This window comes from Pleurodeles waltl, chromosome 8 (assembly GCF_031143425.1).
Source record: "Pleurodeles waltl isolate 20211129_DDA chromosome 8, aPleWal1.hap1.20221129, whole genome shotgun sequence".
Taxonomy (NCBI): domain Eukaryota; kingdom Metazoa; phylum Chordata; class Amphibia; order Caudata; family Salamandridae; genus Pleurodeles; species Pleurodeles waltl.
This window is the reverse complement of record NC_090447.1, coordinates 41,415,578-41,435,448: the sequence shown is the minus strand read 5'-3', so window position 1 is coordinate 41,435,448 and position 19,871 is coordinate 41,415,578.

Genomic DNA, 19,871 nt, shown 5'->3' with positions numbered 1-19,871 from the left:
TTAAGGGACACAGGAGAGAGTAGGCTGTCACATTTTGAACAACTATACCACAACAGCAGTCCACATGGTGCAAACATGTTTGGCGACAGTGTAATTTAAAAGTATGTGCCTATATATCCTGTGACGCATGAATAATCCATAAGCATCTTCACCCCCCTGAAATGGCGACCGCCTGTCCTGTGTGGAGGGACTGGTGGAAGTGAGGTAATTCCGCCGACATTGTGAGCCATGGCAGTAGGTGGGCGTGAACTGCCGTGCATTTCCTCATTGGTTTATATTGGGCCCTATGGGATACAGTGGCCAATGGGGATCTACTCCGGCAGTGACGGTATCCACCACCGCGGACATGACCTCCATTTTCTATCACAATCCTCACTTGTTTCCTGACCTTCTATAGGAGATGAAATACACTGCATTTTCTGATGTGACCTGCGTCTTGAACCTACCATGGCTTGAGTGACCGGGGAAAGGGCCCCAGCCTTCACTTCGAAGGAGTTAGAGCGACTGGTGGATGGGGTCCTACCCCAGTATGGACTGCTGTATGGACCTCCAGACCAACAGGTGAGTACACTGTAGCCACACTGCATGTGGGATGAATGCATGGAGTTGTGTGTGAAGGCATCGTGTAAGGGGGGGTGGGTGGATGTCCTTTTGGCAGTGTACATGTTGTGTGCTGGGCTATGTGTGTGCCAATGGTGATGCAAACGTGTATGGGAGGCTATTTATGTGACAGGTTGGACTGTTTGACAAATGGTGTTCTCCTGTCTGTATTGCCCCTGCAGGTCAGCTCCCATCAAAAGAAGGGGATACAGCATGCCATCACCAAGGAGGTGCGGACCCTGGGGGTATATGGCAGGCAGAGCACCCACTGTTGGAAACGGTGGGAGGACCTGAGACGCTGGGCACGGAAGACTGCGGAGGCCCAGGGGATGGCCTCCCAGCAAGGAAGTGGTGCCCATCGGACCCTGACCCCCCTGACCCTGAGCTGGATGGGCGCTTGAGGGCATGACAGCAGCCACAAGGGGGTAAGTACAGTGGCTATCATTACAACTTAAGGCTGGTGGGGTGGTATCCGGGTGGTGGTCGCGTGTCCTTGGGTGCCTCTAGGCCAGGCCAGACATAGCAGCGTAGGTCCTCTAGTGGCTAAGGGTTTGAATGTAAAATACTGCTTACCTAACTTGTTAGTATTAACTTCTGGGCAGGGCTGGGTGGGTCCCAGGTGTGCTGCAGTTGGTGGTGTGTGTCCCTCCTCATTCTTTGGTGACTAGCCATTTCACTGGTAGATAGTGCGTAGGCCTGTTCCCTGTGTGTGAGGGTGCTGTGTACACCAACGGTGGTGTTGGTGCAGTCATTGACCCAATGTACCTTATGTATCTCTCCCCCCCTTTCTTGTCTTGTCATCCTGTCCTCATGTGCATTAGCATCATCTGGCAAAGGAGCAGAGGCACCAGTGACAGAGGGAGATGCATCCCCCCATACCAGCACTGCCCTCCCAGTAGCCCCTCAGCAAGTTGCCAATGCCCGCTCACCCAGGAGGGTGGGCATCTCCTTCACCCCAGGCACCTCAGGCACTGCTCCAGTGAGCCCTGCTGCCCTGAGTCAGGAGGCCATTGACCTCTGAGATCCATCTCTGTAGAGCAATCAACCATTGTGAATTCCATCCAGGGGCTGGCATCCCAGATGCAGCAATGCAATGCATTCCTGGAGGGCATTCACAGTGGATTGGCAGTCCAACAGAGATCGATTCAGGCTCTGGCATCCTCTCTGATGGCAGCCATTGTCCCTGTTTCTACAGTACCCCCTCCAACTTCCACTTCCCAGTCCCATTCTCCTCAACCCCAACCCATCCAAGACAAACATACAGACGAGCATGCACACAAGACAACACTCAAGAGTGTCACAGGCAAACACAAGCACCACACTTCAGACACTGCTCTGTTGCAGACACAAAAACATCCACTATCTCCACTGTGTCCCACTCCTGCCCCTCCTACACCTCCCACCCAGTTACGTGCACACTCACATCTGCATGCACTACATCAATATCCACTACCAGTATCATCACCACAACAAGCAGAACACACACCTCACTGGTAGATACCTCCACAACATCCATGCACGCGTCCCCTGTGTCCTCTCCCACTGTGTCTGCCCCCCCTCCTAAAGGACACAAATGCAAGCACTCAGACACCCAACAGCCATCCACCTCACAACAGCACACAGACCATGCCCCTGCAGCTAAACAGTCCACGGGGAGAGTGGTAGCACCACCTACTTGTGGTGGTAGGGGTACTAGACCAACAACACTGAAGGGGAAGGAGGCAGCACAACCTGGAAAGAGAGGGAAGAGTCAGACACCATCTGTGTGGAAGGGGAAGGAGCCTGCACCAGCTGGGAAGAAGATGAAGGAGCCTGCACCAGCTGGGAAGAAGGGGAAGGAGCATGCACCAGCTGGGAAGAAGGGGAAGGAGCTTGCACCAACAGGCAGAAGGGAGAAGAGCCCATCTACTCCTGCCAGGAAGGGTAAGGGATCCCCAACCCATGACCAGGAGGAGAAGAGGCACTCTATGCCAGAGGAAGCTGTCAGCCAAACACCGCCACCACTAGCAACTGTCCAGGTCCCCCACCACCAGCTGTGGATGTGCTGCCATCACAGAGTGCAGGGGTTGTCTGGGAGCCTCCCCAACCACCACCAGCATGCAGCTATCACAGAGTGCAGGGGTTGTCCAGAAGCCTCCCACAAACACCACCAGCATGCAGCCATCACCACCGGCGGACGCAATGTAGTCCACCCTCCAGTGGCTACTATGCGGGCTGCCCTTCCAGAACCATTGGGCAAGACTCCCACTTGAAAGACTGCGGCTTTGCACTCCCCAGGACAAAGAGCACAGGGCATGTTGCCCCCTCCAGAACCAGTGGGCAAGACACCCACTCGAGAGACTGTGGCCTTTCACTCCCCAGGACAAAGAGCACAGGGCATATTGCCCCCTCCAGAATAAGTGGGCAAGACATCCACTTGAGAGACTGTGGCCTTGCACTCACCAGGACAAAGAGCACAGGGCATGTCACCCCCTCCAGAACCAGTGGGCAAGATACCCACTCAAAAGACTGCAACCTTGCACTGCCCAGGACAAAGAGCAATGGACATGTTGCCTCTCCAAAACCAGTGGGCTTGTTCCCACACCCGGCTGAGGTGCACCCCCTACCCCTGAGGTGCCTGCCTATTAGACAATTGATGCCCCTGCAGTGTTCTATCCGGATTTGGTCGAGATTCGAGTTGGGCCTTGCCATGGGCCCTTTGAACTATGGACTGGGAAGTGTCCCTTTTTTATACAAGTGTACATATCTGTTTCATGGCCAAAATTAATTTTGATGTTGAACCGATTAAAATCACTTTCATCAATTCCTGTTGTCTTTGCATTATTCTGCAGATTTTCAGGGTCAAATTGTTTTTGTAATGCAGCTAGTTGTGTGTATGGTTTGTGTGTGTCAGGTGTGTGTTATGCATGCGTGTCAATTTCTTTTTCCTCCGACCCTCCCTTGTGTGTTAGGCATCTGTACTCACCGTCGTCATCTTCGTCAGCTGGAGCATAACGTAGAATATCATTGGGAAAACTTACAGTTCGGGTTCCATGGCGCGGGGTTCTTCCCTGTGTCTCAAATGGTGAGTCCATTGACTTTTGTGCTCTGTTTCCGCCAAGGGGCATTGGTACCACCCTGGAAAAGGTGGCAGTTTGCAGGGTCTTAATATGGTGGGCGGAACTTTGTCTTCCTCTCGGCGGCTACCGCCGTGGTGACTGTTGTTTCCGCCCTAGCAGTCGGTGTGGTACATTAGCTGTGTTTTGGAGATATCACTGTCATGGTCATAATTTGGTGGTAGTCACTGCCAGCCTGCTGGCAGCAGTACCGCCACTTTATCACCTACCGCCGGGTCGTAATGAGGGCCTATATTTTTAAAAATGATATTTGTGCTTTTTGGATATTTGTGGCTTTATTAGTTAAGTATAGGACAGCAATTATTTTCTGATCTTTTTGTGTTTCGATATTGTATGCATTGATATTAGCTCAGTGATTCAACCCCTATAAAACCATCACATCCTCACAAGGGGATGGCGGAACCTGGGGTATTTTATTTTGCAAAATTCTGCAAATATGAATGTTTTGCTGCAATTTAGCATCAGGAATATGAGCAGTGCTGAATTATCAGTGTAACCGGAATGATGCAGTATGCAGAAGAGAACGGCCATTTGAGTTGATGCTGCATCTTAGGCAAAAGTATACTCAGACAACATAAAAATTGCACAAGAAGCAGCCCTCTCAACACAAACGCTAATTCTGTCTGCATTAGAAAATGGTGATAGGGGATGCTAAGTCTTGCTTATACTTACATTTCTGGAGCCTTGCAGAAACACATTCCACCAAGTGGTGTTTCGTGGTATCAGGCCATGTTACAAGATTACATAGAGTCACCAAATTCCACAAATTCTGTGGGCAGAATCAAATATTCCACTCACTCCTTGTCCTCTCAGCCCTTTAGTCCCAGGTCGATATGCATATTTTCCTATGCACTCCTCCAATGAAGCTGCATCTCTGGCCTACTCTCAAACATCTGAAGGATAATACACACTGGTGAGGTGCAGGTTATGGGTGGGTGAAACTCATAGAGTTTTACTCCTTGGAATTCTCCTGAGTTACATAAAAACACCACAAGAGGGTGGAATTTGGTCATGCAGGCTGCTTGTGCTGAGTTTTCACACCGGGGAGCTTCTTCCATACTGTAAATTCAGCTCAGACAGCACGATGTAGACAAGATAGCTGCGGTCAACTCACGTTGGTAATGGCGACAGTTGAAGATTCAAGCTAGTCAGACAGCATGTCTCGTGAATCTGGATCTCGTCCTTCAAGTCCCAGATTTCCAGAGCGATCACTGTCCTCACATCCTCGTTTGCCATCATCTTCCCCTGGAGTGCAGCCATAGGAACAGACTCAGATGGGAGATTGAGCCTCATTAAAGGAGTGTGGGGTGTTAAGGGCAGATGCCTCCTTTGGCTCATGGTCTCCCTGGCAGGCACTGCCAGGAGGAGTAGTGAAAGGGGATACAGCTGAAGTTCCTGATGGAATGGAGACCTCAGGAGTAAGTGAGGAGCTTTGGGCAGGCCCTGATGGTGGTGAGACCTGTTGTGGGAATTTCTGATAGATCTTGTTGTGGGCCAGGATGAGACCCAACTTCTTCTTCACCCTGGCTGGTGGTGTCCCTCTCCATTTACTTCCTTCTGCCTCTTCAACCTCTGCCTGGAGTCATTTCTCAGAGATTCTAGTGAGTATCTGGGCAGGAACCCTAACTATGCTGGTGGATTGTTCTTACTCCTCAGTCGTGGTGGTATTTAGTGAACATATCCCACCTACGAGTCGAGGGCCTTATGTTCTGCCTTGGTCCTATTGTGATGTTCCTTGGTCTTCTCAGTCTGCTGAAATGTATAACTAAACAAATATATAAGTGTTTAGCAATTTAGGCACAAAGGGAAACAAAAGAGTACCAATTGCTAACATTGTAGTACAAACTTAACTTACTCTTTGGTTAAGTTTTGCTTTCTTTTGTTGAGCACAAAATACAAGTTAATTTAATGTTTACATCTCTGGGCTTCTGAAGTTGGGGCAGAGACCTCTGCACATAAATTGGTAGTACAGGTCCATCTTTATATACATGAAATTTTCTGCTACAACTGTGGAGTCTAGTTTGTAAATATCAATGTAGAGAGGCACTCTTCCTTTGATGCACCTTAGGACCCGATAAAAGTACAGGGGTTGGCTTGGTGCGAGATGCAAACAATGTAATAGATACCCTATGAAAAGAGGGCTGGGATAGCCCGGGAGCAGCATGTATCGTAACCAAGATCCTGCTTCCACTAAAAAGCCATCTCCAAGATGACATCAGGTGGGAAGCAGAATCTGTAAATTACTTTTTAGCTGGACATCATAATGATGTTAATTTTGTGCCTAAAAATCCCCTCCTTCTCATCCTCAGATTATTCAATGGAAAGATAATGGGCAAACTCAGAAATGCATTCAGTGAAATGCTAATGGCTCTGAAAGAACTTGCGTCTGCTTGTTCTTCTTCAAGTGTTTAGTCTGGATTTGACTAACTCTTGAGCTAACAACATTCTGGAGAAGATGTGGGGTGGATGGTAAACACAATCATATGTATTCACCAGGTATGTGGGGAGTATTTGAAAAACTGTTAGATATGTTAGATATGTGAGTTTTCATAAAAGGTAAGAGAAAATACAGAGTAGATAAGTCATTATGATGTTATAAAATCACACTTAATAATAGTGTTGCCACATGCAGAATCTTCTGATTATGTTACTTGAAATGTATTTGTCTAAATCTTTTAACTCGGTTTTGAGGTGGCTGTGGACCATCTAAAAAAAACCTTCAATACACTACCAATATAACTCCTTACTCATCCCTATTCCACTCACTTTTAATTCACAGTTGGAAGCTTTTCTCACCAATATTACATGTGTTCCACAGTCATTGAGTAATCAAATGTATAGTTACATATGGCCACACTCTGCAGTTTCCTACATGAACTGTACACATACATATAGAGGACAGATGGAGGCTTCAGATTCTGCAAAATATTCATTTTTGTACTACAAAATGTTCTACATGGTACGGTATCTGATTCAGAGTCTGTGTGCAGAATCTTACACCTCTGTCTTTCCTACCTTTTTCTTTGTGTAGCGCTCTGTCCCAAGTGTGGACCTTCAGGGCAGGGACTCTTCCCCAAATATGGAGACTCTGCGGTCATAAAGATACTACTCGTAAATGCCTTTGTGAATACAAAAAAATGTGTAAAAGTGTATGTTTAACTTTATGAATCAGACCTACAGGCTTTACATAATATACATGCTAGAAAACATATGTTTTACATTACATGAGTACTTCACATATTGTGTAAATGAATTACACAAGCTATAACAATACTGAATATACTGCTGTAGTAGGTATACAATAAGGTCCTTTCTTGGATTTGAAAGTATTGCTTATATTGCAAACAGTGGGGCAGTGGTGGAGTTGTCATATTGTAACTTGTTAGATTTCCCACCATGGAATTCTGCAATCAGCAGTAAATCAGCAAGTTGCAGTGCTCACTGTGATTTTTAGCACCAAGTGCTTGTTCTACCCTTCGGGATCAGTGTGAATGGCACTACATTGCATGCTAGAGGGTGCTGTCACTTGAATTGATTTTGCTGCAGATTTTCTACTCTGGTGGAACCTTTCATAATTTGAACAATCAAAGCCACCTGTGACTTCTCACATTGGGTTAATCGCACCGGGTGTGCCCCTTGCACTAGGGGATGCCAATTCTCACTTATGCTTGCCAACTTACTATTGGTGAGATGCACACAAGAAAAAACTCTGGCACTCGACAGCGGAATTTGGCCGTAACTCTGTGTTACATGCGTAATGCAGAGTAGCCATAACTCCACCAACTTTGCCGGCGGAGTCAAGTTTATCACCCACTTCAATTGTAATTACAGGTACTAGGATGGTATTTGCTTGATGGTGAGTTGTAAAGGGACCTTAACAAGCAATGGACTTGCTTTTTAAGCTATATATATATTTCCATGTTGCCATTGAAAAGGCATTTTTTGACTTGGCTATATCTTTGGAGCCATTTGATGTGAATCCGTTCAGTAGATATTAAAGGAAATCCAAATGTATTTATCTGGGTGGAGCCTAAGTACAGGTCTCATGATAGGATCTGATTAGCTGCCAGTACTTCAATCAGGAAGTGCTCGAAGCCATCTTGAGACCAATATACATGATAGCACCCCATTGAAATACATTGTAGTGAATGGCAGATTTTGAGGGTCACAAAAACATAAAAAGGGCAATAAGAGATTTTAATTAGAATAGAAATCATTTGTTGTTGGTACCATACTAAGTTTAGGAACTGTGATGTGTTCTTCAGTGATTTTACCCTGTGAAAAAGCTTTCTTCTGGGATTTCATTAATCATGTTTGAGAGAAAACTGTTTTCTCATGGTTTTCCCACAGAAGCTATAATAGGTGCTCCAGAAGCTAAAATGAGAGCATATTTTCTGTATATTCACACATTGTCTTTATCAGAGAATAAAACCTGACATTCTCAGTAAAACATGTACTTCCAACAAGAGCAGGCAGCCTGCCAGTTGATTCCCTTGTGCTCTACAGCAGCCTTCCAGATTCTTCTGAGGAACAACTAGAGTGCTAACAGTCTACTATGAGAACAGTGTGGCACACCTGAAGCCATCTTGATTGAAACAAACTGGTAAAAATGAAAACATTTAATTTAGAAAGGAACAACACAAGGGGCTCCTTTTGTCACAGAAATTGTGGTTAGTGCTGTAGAAAGAAAAAATTAGGACATGTTTTAAGTGAGTTCCCAAATTTCTGTCTCTTGTATTTCATGAAAACATTCTAATATGTGGACAGAAACAAACACTGTTAACACCAGCAGAAAACTGCCAGTTAACTCCATGGCGATCAGCGGCTTACATTGTTCTAATGAGCAGCTACAGTGTTAACGTTCTGAAAGTATGGCAAAAGTGTGACACATCCGAACGCCATTTGGATGGAATCGAAGTAGATAACTGAAAGCATTTTCTACTGAGGATACATCAGTAAATAAGGAAATTAGGGAGATGCATAATAAATAAGTCCCCCAAGATGGCCACCAGAGAAAATAAAGCTCAAATATAGCACACATATCACTCAGATGGAGGCCAATGACAGAAGTGTATAAAATACATAGGCCCATATTTAAGAGGGCCTAGCGCCATCTAACAACACATTTGTGTAATTTTTTTAATGCTAATGTGGCATTAGATGGCCAAAAACACTGCAACAGATTTACAAAGTGGCGTAATGCTTGCATTGCCCCACTTTGCAAACTCTTGCGCCACATTATCCATGCACAAGGCATAATGTATGCAAGGGGAGTGTTTCGATGTTAAGTGAGGCCACAAAATGTCACAAAATATTCTAAGAAATGTATTTGTGTGATCTTGTCTGGCATTTTTAACACCTGCTCAGAACAGGTGTTATAAGGATGCTCCCATTGGTTTCAATGGGCCACTGGGTGCTTTGCAGGATTAGCTTTAAAATTTCTGACGCTAATCCTGCAAACTGCAGAACCAACGTCAAAAATGTTGACACTAGTTCCCTATCTACAGCCGTGATGCACTGTATATGAAATATGGTGCACACATAGTGGCCTTAGGGGGCGCTAAGGGACACAAGGAAAGTGACGCTGCACTAGATGCAGTGCCGCTTTTCCTAAATCTGCCCCTTAATTGTTTAGTTTTTTTTTTGCAGTTTTATATAGCGCAGAATTTACCTGAAAGTATTGGGGTGCTTTACATGAGCAGCAATTACATTACATGAGGATGCATTAATTTTCATTTTAGGCATGGGGAGATTAAGTGATTTGCCCAGAATCACAGGATGTAGAGCTGATGCTGAAACTCAAACCTGGTTCCCCACTTGCAAAGTCTACAGCTCTGGCCATATGAACACATCCTCTTCCTTAAGTGTAACAAATAATCATTTGATCAACTGGATAAAAACCCATAAAAATAGCACATAATTTAAAAGTGCTTTGATGCTATTTGAGAACTCAGAAAATGCCCTCATTTGAGTTTACTAGAGCACTAAGCATTATTTCTATGGGAATAAGACTCTCTCATTTTTATAATTTCTAAAGGAAATGCCTTAGGTATTACAGTTTTGATTACATCAAGATGATGTCAGGTGTGCCACACTTTTGTAATTAAAATAGAATGTTAGCAATCTATTTGTTAATTAGTATACCATGAGGAGGCAGAGGTCAGGGGTACGGACTCAGATAATTTAGGGCAGAGAGGAGGGTTCAGAGGAATCTAGTTGACCATGCTGGGCAGGTGGGAGGGGCAGTCACAGTACAAAGGACCATAGAGGGCAGGGGTAACGGGGCAGGGGAATCATTCAAACCCTGAAGAACAGGCACAAGCGGCTGTGGCAATATAACAAACCATTGAGGGCAGAAGGAAGAGACTGTGGCAGTGCAACCATGCATACCAACAGACCTGATTCAGGCAGGAGACTCGCAATGTTTTTTAAGACCAAAAGGACTTTATTTTATCTGCCTCTTGCCTCAAATCTTCTATTTTTCTGTGTACGTCAAAGGGAAAATCAGTTCCTACATTTGTATTTTCAAAATAAGCCTCTTACCAAGTTTAAAATGATGACAAGTATGTTACATTGCATCTCTGAGGGCAGAAGGAATGGAGTAGGAGTATAGACTTAGATAATAGAGGGCAGAAGGGAGATGGGCAGGGGCACAAAAGCTGCCTTACAGGCAGACAGCATGGGTTTCAGCACCGCAATACACCACATGGGCAAGTGGAACGGCAATGCAGCACAACGGACCAGGAAAAAAAATAGGAAGGGGACTGTGCCAGACAGACAGGAGGGACAGAGGCAGCAGAATGGACCAGGAAGGGCAGGAGTGAGGGGGCAGTGGCAGCACATTGGACCATGCAACGCAGGAAGGAGGTGGCTGGTGTATGGATCCAGACACCAAAGGGTAGGGAGGAGGTGAATAAGGCAGCAAGCTAACTGTTTAGGCCCGGGAAGAAGGGCAGTCTAAGAATAGCAGCTGCACAGGGCTGTCATGAGGGAGTAGGAGTATGAACCTGGACAATGGATGGCAAGGAGGATGGAGGGGCAGGAGCAGCAAGATAAGGTTGGGGTGGCACAATGCCAAGCCAGGCCATGTGTCCAAACCTCCTTGACCAACCATGTATTGCAATTAGCATCTTACTTAACATTAAAAAATAACCTTGAAATTCACTGAAAAATCAACGGTCACAGGGGTGTTATAGTTTGGAAATAGAATAAAAAAATATCTTTAGATATTCACAAAGAAATCAAAGGTTACATGGACATTATAGTTAGGGTCTGATTTTATGCTCACAAAACCATATATATTCAGCTGTTGTGGTTAGAGTTATTTCAAGAAACTTTAACTTGTGGCGTAAGGTAACTGTAACTTGTTCTCTCACCGTGCACTGCTAATTACTCCAGATATTGACTCACTCATGACATCTTCTTTGACATCATTGATAATATCACTGTATCATTTGCAATAAAATTATTGATGAGAAAACTGTGCGTTGTGAGGGCTCGAGTTATAGTTACCTTATGGCACAACCCGCTAGGCATCTTACCCTGCTCCACGTATGGCATTCGGCTATGCATGCAAGAGTTGGCCACAGGGCCTGCAGCGTACTCCCTGAATGCATCCAGTTCCACTTGCAGAGAAAACCCCCTTGCTTTGCCTTGACTGAATTCAAGAGCTTGGGAGGATTTGAGCACTGGAGCCAGAATGGATCTTCACTTGCATATTTATCCAAAAAGAGTCCACGGTTTGGCACAAAATGTCTACCCAACTGGAGTACTTTCTACTGGCTAATTACTAATTTCTACTTAAATGGCTAAATGCATAGGGCACATTCTACACTACCACTGGAGTAATGTCTCCAGTAACAATATGAGGTGTAATTTTCACAATGTGATTGAATCTCGAGCGCTTTCATACCGGAATCTGTGCCAACATTATTCCTTGTATAGCGAAGACAGCAAAACTACAAAGAATTTAATCTCTACCAAATGCTGGTACTGCTTCATAATTATTTAAATTAAGTGCTTATTTTTTCGATGGAGTTGAGCTTATATTTGTCTGGATTTCGAATACTCTGGGGCCTTTTAGTAAAATAACAATCAAGGGTGATAAAGGTTGGAAGACCAATGTATACCACTAACATATTCAGGGAGTTGCCAAACTGGTAGACCTTACAGGAGTTTTTGCCCATTTGCATACTTGCAGCAATGACAAATATGAATGATGGACTCTGCTCTGACCAATAAAGGACGGGAGGAAAGAGCCCACTCATTATTGTCAGCGCTGAAGAGGGACCATGGGGGCAACCTCAATGCCCGTGTGGTCCCTGACTACTCCCTGCCTCCTGGAGGAACTGGCATTGCCCTGGAAAGCAAAACTCTGCAAAACAATTAATTAATGGCTCCAGGAGGTGGGCTGCATGGCCCCACTCCTTTAGTTTGCAATTGTAGACCCTGGGGAAGTGGTGGTCTTCGGGTATGTCTATGGCCCGGGAGGGGGACTGTGCAGCCCTCATCCCAATATTAATGTCATTATAGGCCCTTGCAAAGTGGTGGTCCCCAGGTTCCAGGCGGTCCATCAGGCTCCTCTTTGAACAATGTAATAAAGCCCCAGGGATGTGGTGGTCCTCGGAGCCCCAAAGTGAAACAGGCAGGGGGTCTAGGTGGCCCCTTTCTATAATAAAAATCAAGCCCGGGGGAGGTAGTGGTCCCTGAGGCTCATAAGAGTGCCATGGAGGGGGGTCTGTGCGCCCCCCCCTCAAATGTGTTCAAGAAGCCCCAGAAAGGTGGTGATCTCTAGGTCTCAAAGGAGCCCACCCTGAGGGTATAATTTAAACAAGTGTAGGAGACCAGTTTCATGGATCCTCCATGAATTTCAGTTGAAGGTTTTTAAAAAAATGCCCTGGCGGCGTCCTTGGGGGTCCTTGGCACCTGAGCTAGGGGGTCAGGGTATTCTTACTCTGCCCCCTTTTCTTTTTTTAAACTTTCTTTTGAGACTCAGCTGAGTCAGAGTCCAAAAATGGCTGTGAACACTTCTTGGTTGAAATGTTGGCAGCCAATCAGATCTCAGCATGTGATCGCAGTGATCTGCAGAGCCTCTGCATCCCTATATGTACAAATGTGGTTTTCCTTTAATTACTCTAAAATTATTGAATGAATTTACACCAAATACCAAAAAGGGCACTTTTTGGACCAAAGGCTTCCTTTCTGCCAAGTTCGGTATAATTTTGTTCAGTGTTATGGGCTGTAGTTGTGTCTCATATCTCTATGGGAAAATGCTTGGGGAAAAAGCATTTTGGGCCTACTCTCCTTTTCTCGGTCTTCACTTGACTAATCAACCACAGCTTTCAAGACAGCAGCTGAAGTGAGTGTCAAATGGCACCAAAGTTATTTTTTAAACAATAAACGCTTTTCCTATGGAAACTATGGTGGTCATTATGAACATGGCGGTCTGGGCTGCCACGCTGGCGGTCATTACTGCCAACAACATGGCGGTCCAGACAGCCATATTCTGAACACTGTAGTGAACTGACTGCAAAGCAGCAAGTTCACTACCACGCACCGCCAGGCCAGATTTGACACATTCGACACGGCGGTGGAAGCCGGACCGGCAGTGGGATTTTGATCCCATTTCCACAATGGATTTCCTGGTGGGATACCGCACAAGGTAATCCCTGGCAGAAAGCGTACAGGTGGCAGGAATAACCATTCCTGTCACGTGTATGTGACACTCCAGGTACCCCCCTGCCAATGCATCATTATAGGCGTGGCGCTGTCTGGACTGACGTGGCAGTGAGGGTGGAGCAGCATCCACCCCCGCCACTGACCGCCAGCATGGCCTCATTACTTGGCGGGATGCCGACTGTTGACACTGGTGGTCCTCCATTGACTGCCGGCACGGTTTGCGGTGGGGCATCCCACCAAGTTCATAATGTGGGCCTATGTCCTCACTATAACTAACTACTGCCGACTGCCAGTAGTTAATATATATATTTATATATGTATAACAATCCATCCGTCTACCCTCAACATTTTAGAGCACCCACTAGAACTCATGGGCTTGTGAACTGGGCTCAGAATGCTTGGAAGATGGAGAAGTTAATAACTCAGAGGTGACATGCTTTTGCAAACAGGTCAGAATCGTGTACTGCAGTTGGCAAAAACTTATGAGAGCACATATGCGTCTCTGACAGGCCAACTGGCAGAAGTGTACTGGTGGTGGCTCATCATCATGTAGGAAGCTGGCCTGGTGTGTGGTGGGTACCTATAGTACTTCCACCTCATACCAGGTCTAGATATCCCCTTATTAGTGTAGTGTAGTCAGTGTCTAGAAGCCAGGCTCTCTAGAGGTAACTGTGGATGACCAGCCAAGGCTTATCTAGGAGACATAAAAACCTCATGCAAAATCACTGTAGTCACACTTAGCACTTGCACACATGAAAGAATACACACAGTGATACAAAAATAAAGGTACTTTATTTTAGTGACACAAATACCAAAAATACCAAAGACGATATACCACCTTAGGAGGTAAGTAATACTATATACATATGTTGGACTTTTTTGCCTATGCAGGGTCATCCCCAATCTTTTTGCCTCCTGCCTCCTATGTTTTTTTACCTGTTGCTGTTGGTTTTTGAACTCTGAGCACTTTACCACTGCTAACCAGTGCTAAGGTGCATATGCTCTCTGTGTGAATTGTATTGTTGATTGGTTTATCCATGATTGGCATATTTGATTTACTAGTAAGTCCCTAGTAAAGTGCACTAGAGGTGCCAGGGCCTGTAAATCAAATGCTACTAGTGGGCCTGTAGCACTGGTTGTGCCACCCACATAAGTAGCTCTGTAATCATGTCTCAGACCTGCCACTGCAGTGTCTGTGTGTGCAGTTTTAACTGTAAATTCGACTTGGCAAGTGTACCTACTTGCCAGGCCTAAACCTTCCCTTTTCGTACATGTACGGCAGCCCTAAGATAGGCCCTAGGTAGCCCCAAGGGCAGGGTGCAGTGTATGGTTAAGGTAGGACATATAGTAATGTGTTTTATATGTCCTGACAGTGAAATATTGCTAAATTCGTTTTTCACTGTTGCAAGGCCTGTCCCTCTACTAGGTTAACATGGGGGCTACCTTTAAATCTGATTAAAGTGTAGATTCCCTTTGGGAGCGGATGGACATGTGGAGTTTGGGGTCTCTGAGCTCACAATTTAAAAATACATCTTTTAGTAAAGTTGATTTTAAGATTGTGCGTTTGAAAATGCCACTTTTAGAAAGTGAGCATTTTCTTGCTTATACAATTTCTGTGACTCTGCCTGTTTGTGGATTCCCTGTCTGGGTCGGTGTGACAGTTGGGCTGGTTGTACCTCACACTAGACAGTGACACAAAGGGAGCTGGGATGTAGCCTGTATATCCTGATGAGCCATCTGTGCTAGGAGGGAGGGGAGGAGTCGTCACTCACATCTGAAAGGGCTGTGCCTGCCCTCACACAATGCAGTCTCCAACCCCCTGGTGAGTGTCTGGGGCCTGGCCTGGGCAAGGCAAGATTTCACATTCCAAAGAGACTTCACTTTGAAGTAGGCCTACTTCAAAGGAGAAATTGGGTATAAAAAGGGCACCCAAAACCACAGACTTTAGAAACACTTCTGGAACCAAGAGGAATCTCTGCCTGGAGAAGAGCTGAATAGCTGAGGAAGAAGAGCTGCCCTGCCTGTGACTGTGCTTTGTGGAGCTATCCTGTAGTTGCTACTTCTGCCAGAGTAAGAGGGCAAAGAATGGACTTTGTGTGCCTTTCATCTTGAGAAGAAATCTCCAAGGGCTTGATCTAGAGCTTGCCTCCTGTTGTTTGAAGTCTCAGGGACATGACGCATAAATTATGGCAAATGGCATAAGACTTTGTAGCTATCTAGCTCGGTGTGGATAGCACTGTGCTGATCCACTGCTTAAAAACTTTGCTAGATAAACATACATTTGAGGTGAGCAAATCTAGAGTGTCGCTGGTGTTGCAGGCTGCTCTTTACTAGAGATGCTCTTCACCTAAACTTGGGAATTACCCAGAGTTCTCTATTCTTTTTTGCATAATGTATGCATCACTCTAACCCTGAAAGGGATTTGTTTTGACTTATACTGAGTGCTCCCTTATGTCTGGATAAAGCTAAACCTCTCTGATGAGCTCTAATGAGAGCCAAACACGTGTCAGGAGTTGCTTTTACTCATTCGAGATTGGCTTGGATGGTATTTTATCAGTCCAAAGCTGTAATACAGTGCCTGGAGTAGTAAATGGCTTTTATCATTTTACAGCTCGGCAAGGTTGACACTGTGTCAAATCTATGCTTAAAGACTTTGCTGTACAAATGGCAAAAGAGTTTGTCGTTATCTAGCTCGGTGTGGATAGCACTGTATTAATCCAATGTTTAAAAACTTTGCAGGATAAACAGACATTTGAGGTGAGCAAATCTAGAATGTTGCTGGTGTTGCAGGGTGCTCCTTATTAGAGCGCCTCTCCACCTAAAGTTGGGAACTACCCAGAGTTCTCTATTCTTTTTTGCATAATTTATGCATCACTCTAACTCTGAAGGGGATTTGTTTTGACATATATATATACATACATACATACATACATACACACACACAAGAATGCAGAATTAGTCATAAAAACAGTTAGAAAACAGTGCAAGATAGAAAAACTCTCATGGAGAATAATGAGCCTGAGGGAGCACAAACCATATACCAAGAAAGTGGAATGCAAATGTTGGTCTCCCACCTAGACAAGTGGAGTGCGTAGAGGGAAGCTGGGAGTATCAGAAAAGAACACAGATAAGTACCACAACACCCCCGGCCCTCAAGAGAGCAGGAGTAAAGTACTGTAATTTTCCAAAACCACCCACTGGGAAGAAAGGAAGAATATTGCAAAGACCGAAAGAGACTGCAAGACACCAACAGTGGATCCCTAGACCAGAAGACCTGTGGAAAGAGGGGATCAAGTCCAAGAGCTCAGAAGAGTCCAGGAAGGGCAGGAGCCCCTACCCACCGAGCTGAAGGTGCAAGAAGAGAACCACTGTGGACAGGAGAAGTCAGTACTGCACCCAGGAAGACAGAGTCGGATTCCTGGTTGGTGCAAACACTGGACGGAGGATTGCAGTCTGGTTTCCGCCAACAAGCCTTGACAAATGTAAAGTAGGAGGGGAAGTCCGTGGGGGCCTCAGCTGTTCAGAGAGCCCTCAGAAAACCAGGCAATGCACCCAGGAGTCCCACAGCCCGGGGACAAATACGTTACAGAAGAGGCCCACACAGCACTACGACAAAGGCTCCCATGCTGCCGGAGAACCACTCAGGAAGCTGTGCAACACAGGATGGAGTGCTGGGGGCCGGAGCTACAAGATGCATGAAGGAGTTGGAGGAAGGACACCAACAAGCGTTGGCAGCTGCAAAACATGCAGTGCATAGGGGTACTGTCTTGAGTGGGGAGGCAAGTTGTTACCTGCACCAAAGTGGGACAGCTGGAACAGAGGACTGTCGGGACCATTTCAGTCTACCACGCGCAATGCAGGATCCACACAGCTCAGCAGTAGAGAGAATCCAAGCCGCCGGTCAATGTTGCAGATGGTGCTTGAAGAAGTAGGGGAGTGATACCTTTACCCCTAGGAGATTCCTTCTTCCTTCTGATGCAGGCTGAAGACTGGCTGTCTCCAGTGGATGCACGACCAGGAAACTGTTGCAGTTTCTGGCAGGAGCTGAAGATACAATGTTGCAGGAGGTATCTTGCTTCTTTGTTGCAGCTTGTAGGCTCCTGGAGGGCCCATCTGCAGTTTCTTCAGCGAGAAGTAGAAGTAAAGGATGTAGATGAGTCCTGCTGGAGTCTTGCAATCTGAATCTGAGAAACCACCCTAGAGGGAGACCCTAAATAGCCCTGAAAGGGCGATTGGTCACTAACCAGGTAAGCGCTTATCAGGGTAGGGCTCTGACATCACCTGCTGGTACTGGTCACTCAGATGCTCCCAGAGTTCCCTGCCAACCTTGGAAACAATATGGCAGAACCCAGGGACCCTCTGGAGGTGCTCTGAGCACCACCCCAGGGGTGGCGATGGACAGGGGAGTGGTCATTCCCCTTTCCTTTGTCCAGTTTCAAGCCAGAGCAGGGACTGGGTTCCGTGAACCTGTATAGACTGGATTATGCAGGGAGGGCACCAAATGTGCCCTTCAAAGCATTACCAGTGTCTTGGGGAGGCAACCTCTCCAAGCCTGTAACACTTATTTCTAAAGGGAGAGAGTGTAACACCCCTCTCCCAAAGGAAATCCTTTGTTCTGCCTTCCTGGACTTGAGCTGTTTCAGCAGCAGGAGGGTAGAAATCTGTCTGTGAGGTGGCAGCAGCTGGGGCTTCCTTCAAAACCTCAGAAGGCTGAGATGCCAGTACTGCGGATCCTCTAAGGAGCCTCCAGAGTACACGGGATCATACAACCAATGCTGGCATTAGTATTGGGATATGATTCCAATATATTTGACACCAAACATGACCATATTCGGAGTTACCATTATGTAGCTGAACATGAGTATTGACCTATGTCCATTACATGCGTAAATGGTGTCCCTGCACTCACAAAGCCTGGGAAAATGGGGGTGGAGTTCATGGGGGCACCTCGGCTAGTGCAGGAGTACCCTCACACACAGGTACTCGGCACCCTGCCCTCTGGGCTGGAAGGCCTGCCATAGGTGGTCCTGCAAACACTTTGCACGCGCTCCCTATGGGTGGCAAAAGATATGCTGCAGCCCATAGGGTTCCCCTGGAACCCCAATGCCCTGTGTACCTAGGTACCATATACTAGGGACCTATAAGGGGCACCAGTATGCTAAATGTAAATTGAAATACAGAGTTTGGAGAGAGACAGCACAATCACTGGGGTCCTGGTTAGCAGGAACCCATTGAATACAGTCAGGTACACTTACAAAACAGTTAAACACACTGATAAACTGGCAGAAAATCCTTCCAGACACCATCTCCAGTCGCAAGGAGGACATCTAATGTAGCAGCCTTCCCAGATGCCCCTCCCAACACCCCAATAGTATGGCCTGCCGGCACTGACACAGCTGAGGGCTCCGAGGACACAGGGACCAGCTTTGAGAGGACAGTGGTAGGAGTCCAGAGGGAGCTGGCCAAGGAGGTGCGGGTGGGGATGGAGACTGTGGCAGCCAGCCTTGAGGGTATGCGCCTCATTACTGCTAATGAACAGACTGCAGCCAAATGAGGCACACACTCCCCAATGCTGTTTGAGGGACATAGCTGCAGACATGAGGGAGAGGCCCCACAAATGCCCTCCCAAACTGGCAGTAGCATGTTTGTAAACAAGATGGAGGCCATTCACCGGGAACTGGCCTCCATCAGGGCAGACATGGCTGCCCACAACTGGGATGTTGCTGTTATACTCAAATATCCTTGCTGAAGTGATGTCAAATGTTGTTCCACAGATGGCAGCTGCTGGGAATTGGGAGTCCACATCTCCAACCACTGAACTGTCTGTGGCCCCCTCTACTTCCTCACCACCACCATCAAGGGCAGAAGAGACATCACGCACATTGGAGGATGAAGATGCGGAACAGATCAGCTTCACCCGTAAGAGTTCCCGGTAGCACCAGCTCATGCCACATGGGCAGTGTTTTCCTTTGCCCTGTGCTTCAGATAATGTCAGTGTTAGCACAGTTGGATAGGTACACTCTTCACCCACACACGGTTGACTTGTCTCTCACTTTAGTTTAGTTTAGTTTATGGGATATATAAAGTGCATGGCTATCAGAAGGCTTCCCAGACCTGATAGAGGACCGCCAAACAACAGGAACAGGACTATGCTGAGAACAGTGCTGTTTTCAATTTTCTACGAAAGGAGAGTACGGAAGTATCTTGGCAAAGCTCTAGGGAAAGGGAGTGCAAAAGACGGAGCACCATGCTGGGGCACAATTGCCTGCCCAGTCCTCCATATTCAGAACAATACAGGAAGGCACCAAATTGTGTTCAACATGGTGCATCCCTGAGTAGTGAGAATGATGGAGTGCGCCACTACCAATATTCTCACAGCGTTGCACTCTGTCATTCTAAGTCACATATGGCCCTACATGTGGCTGGTCATCATCTTGTGTACACAATGCTGCCATTGTGCACCACATGCCTCATAAG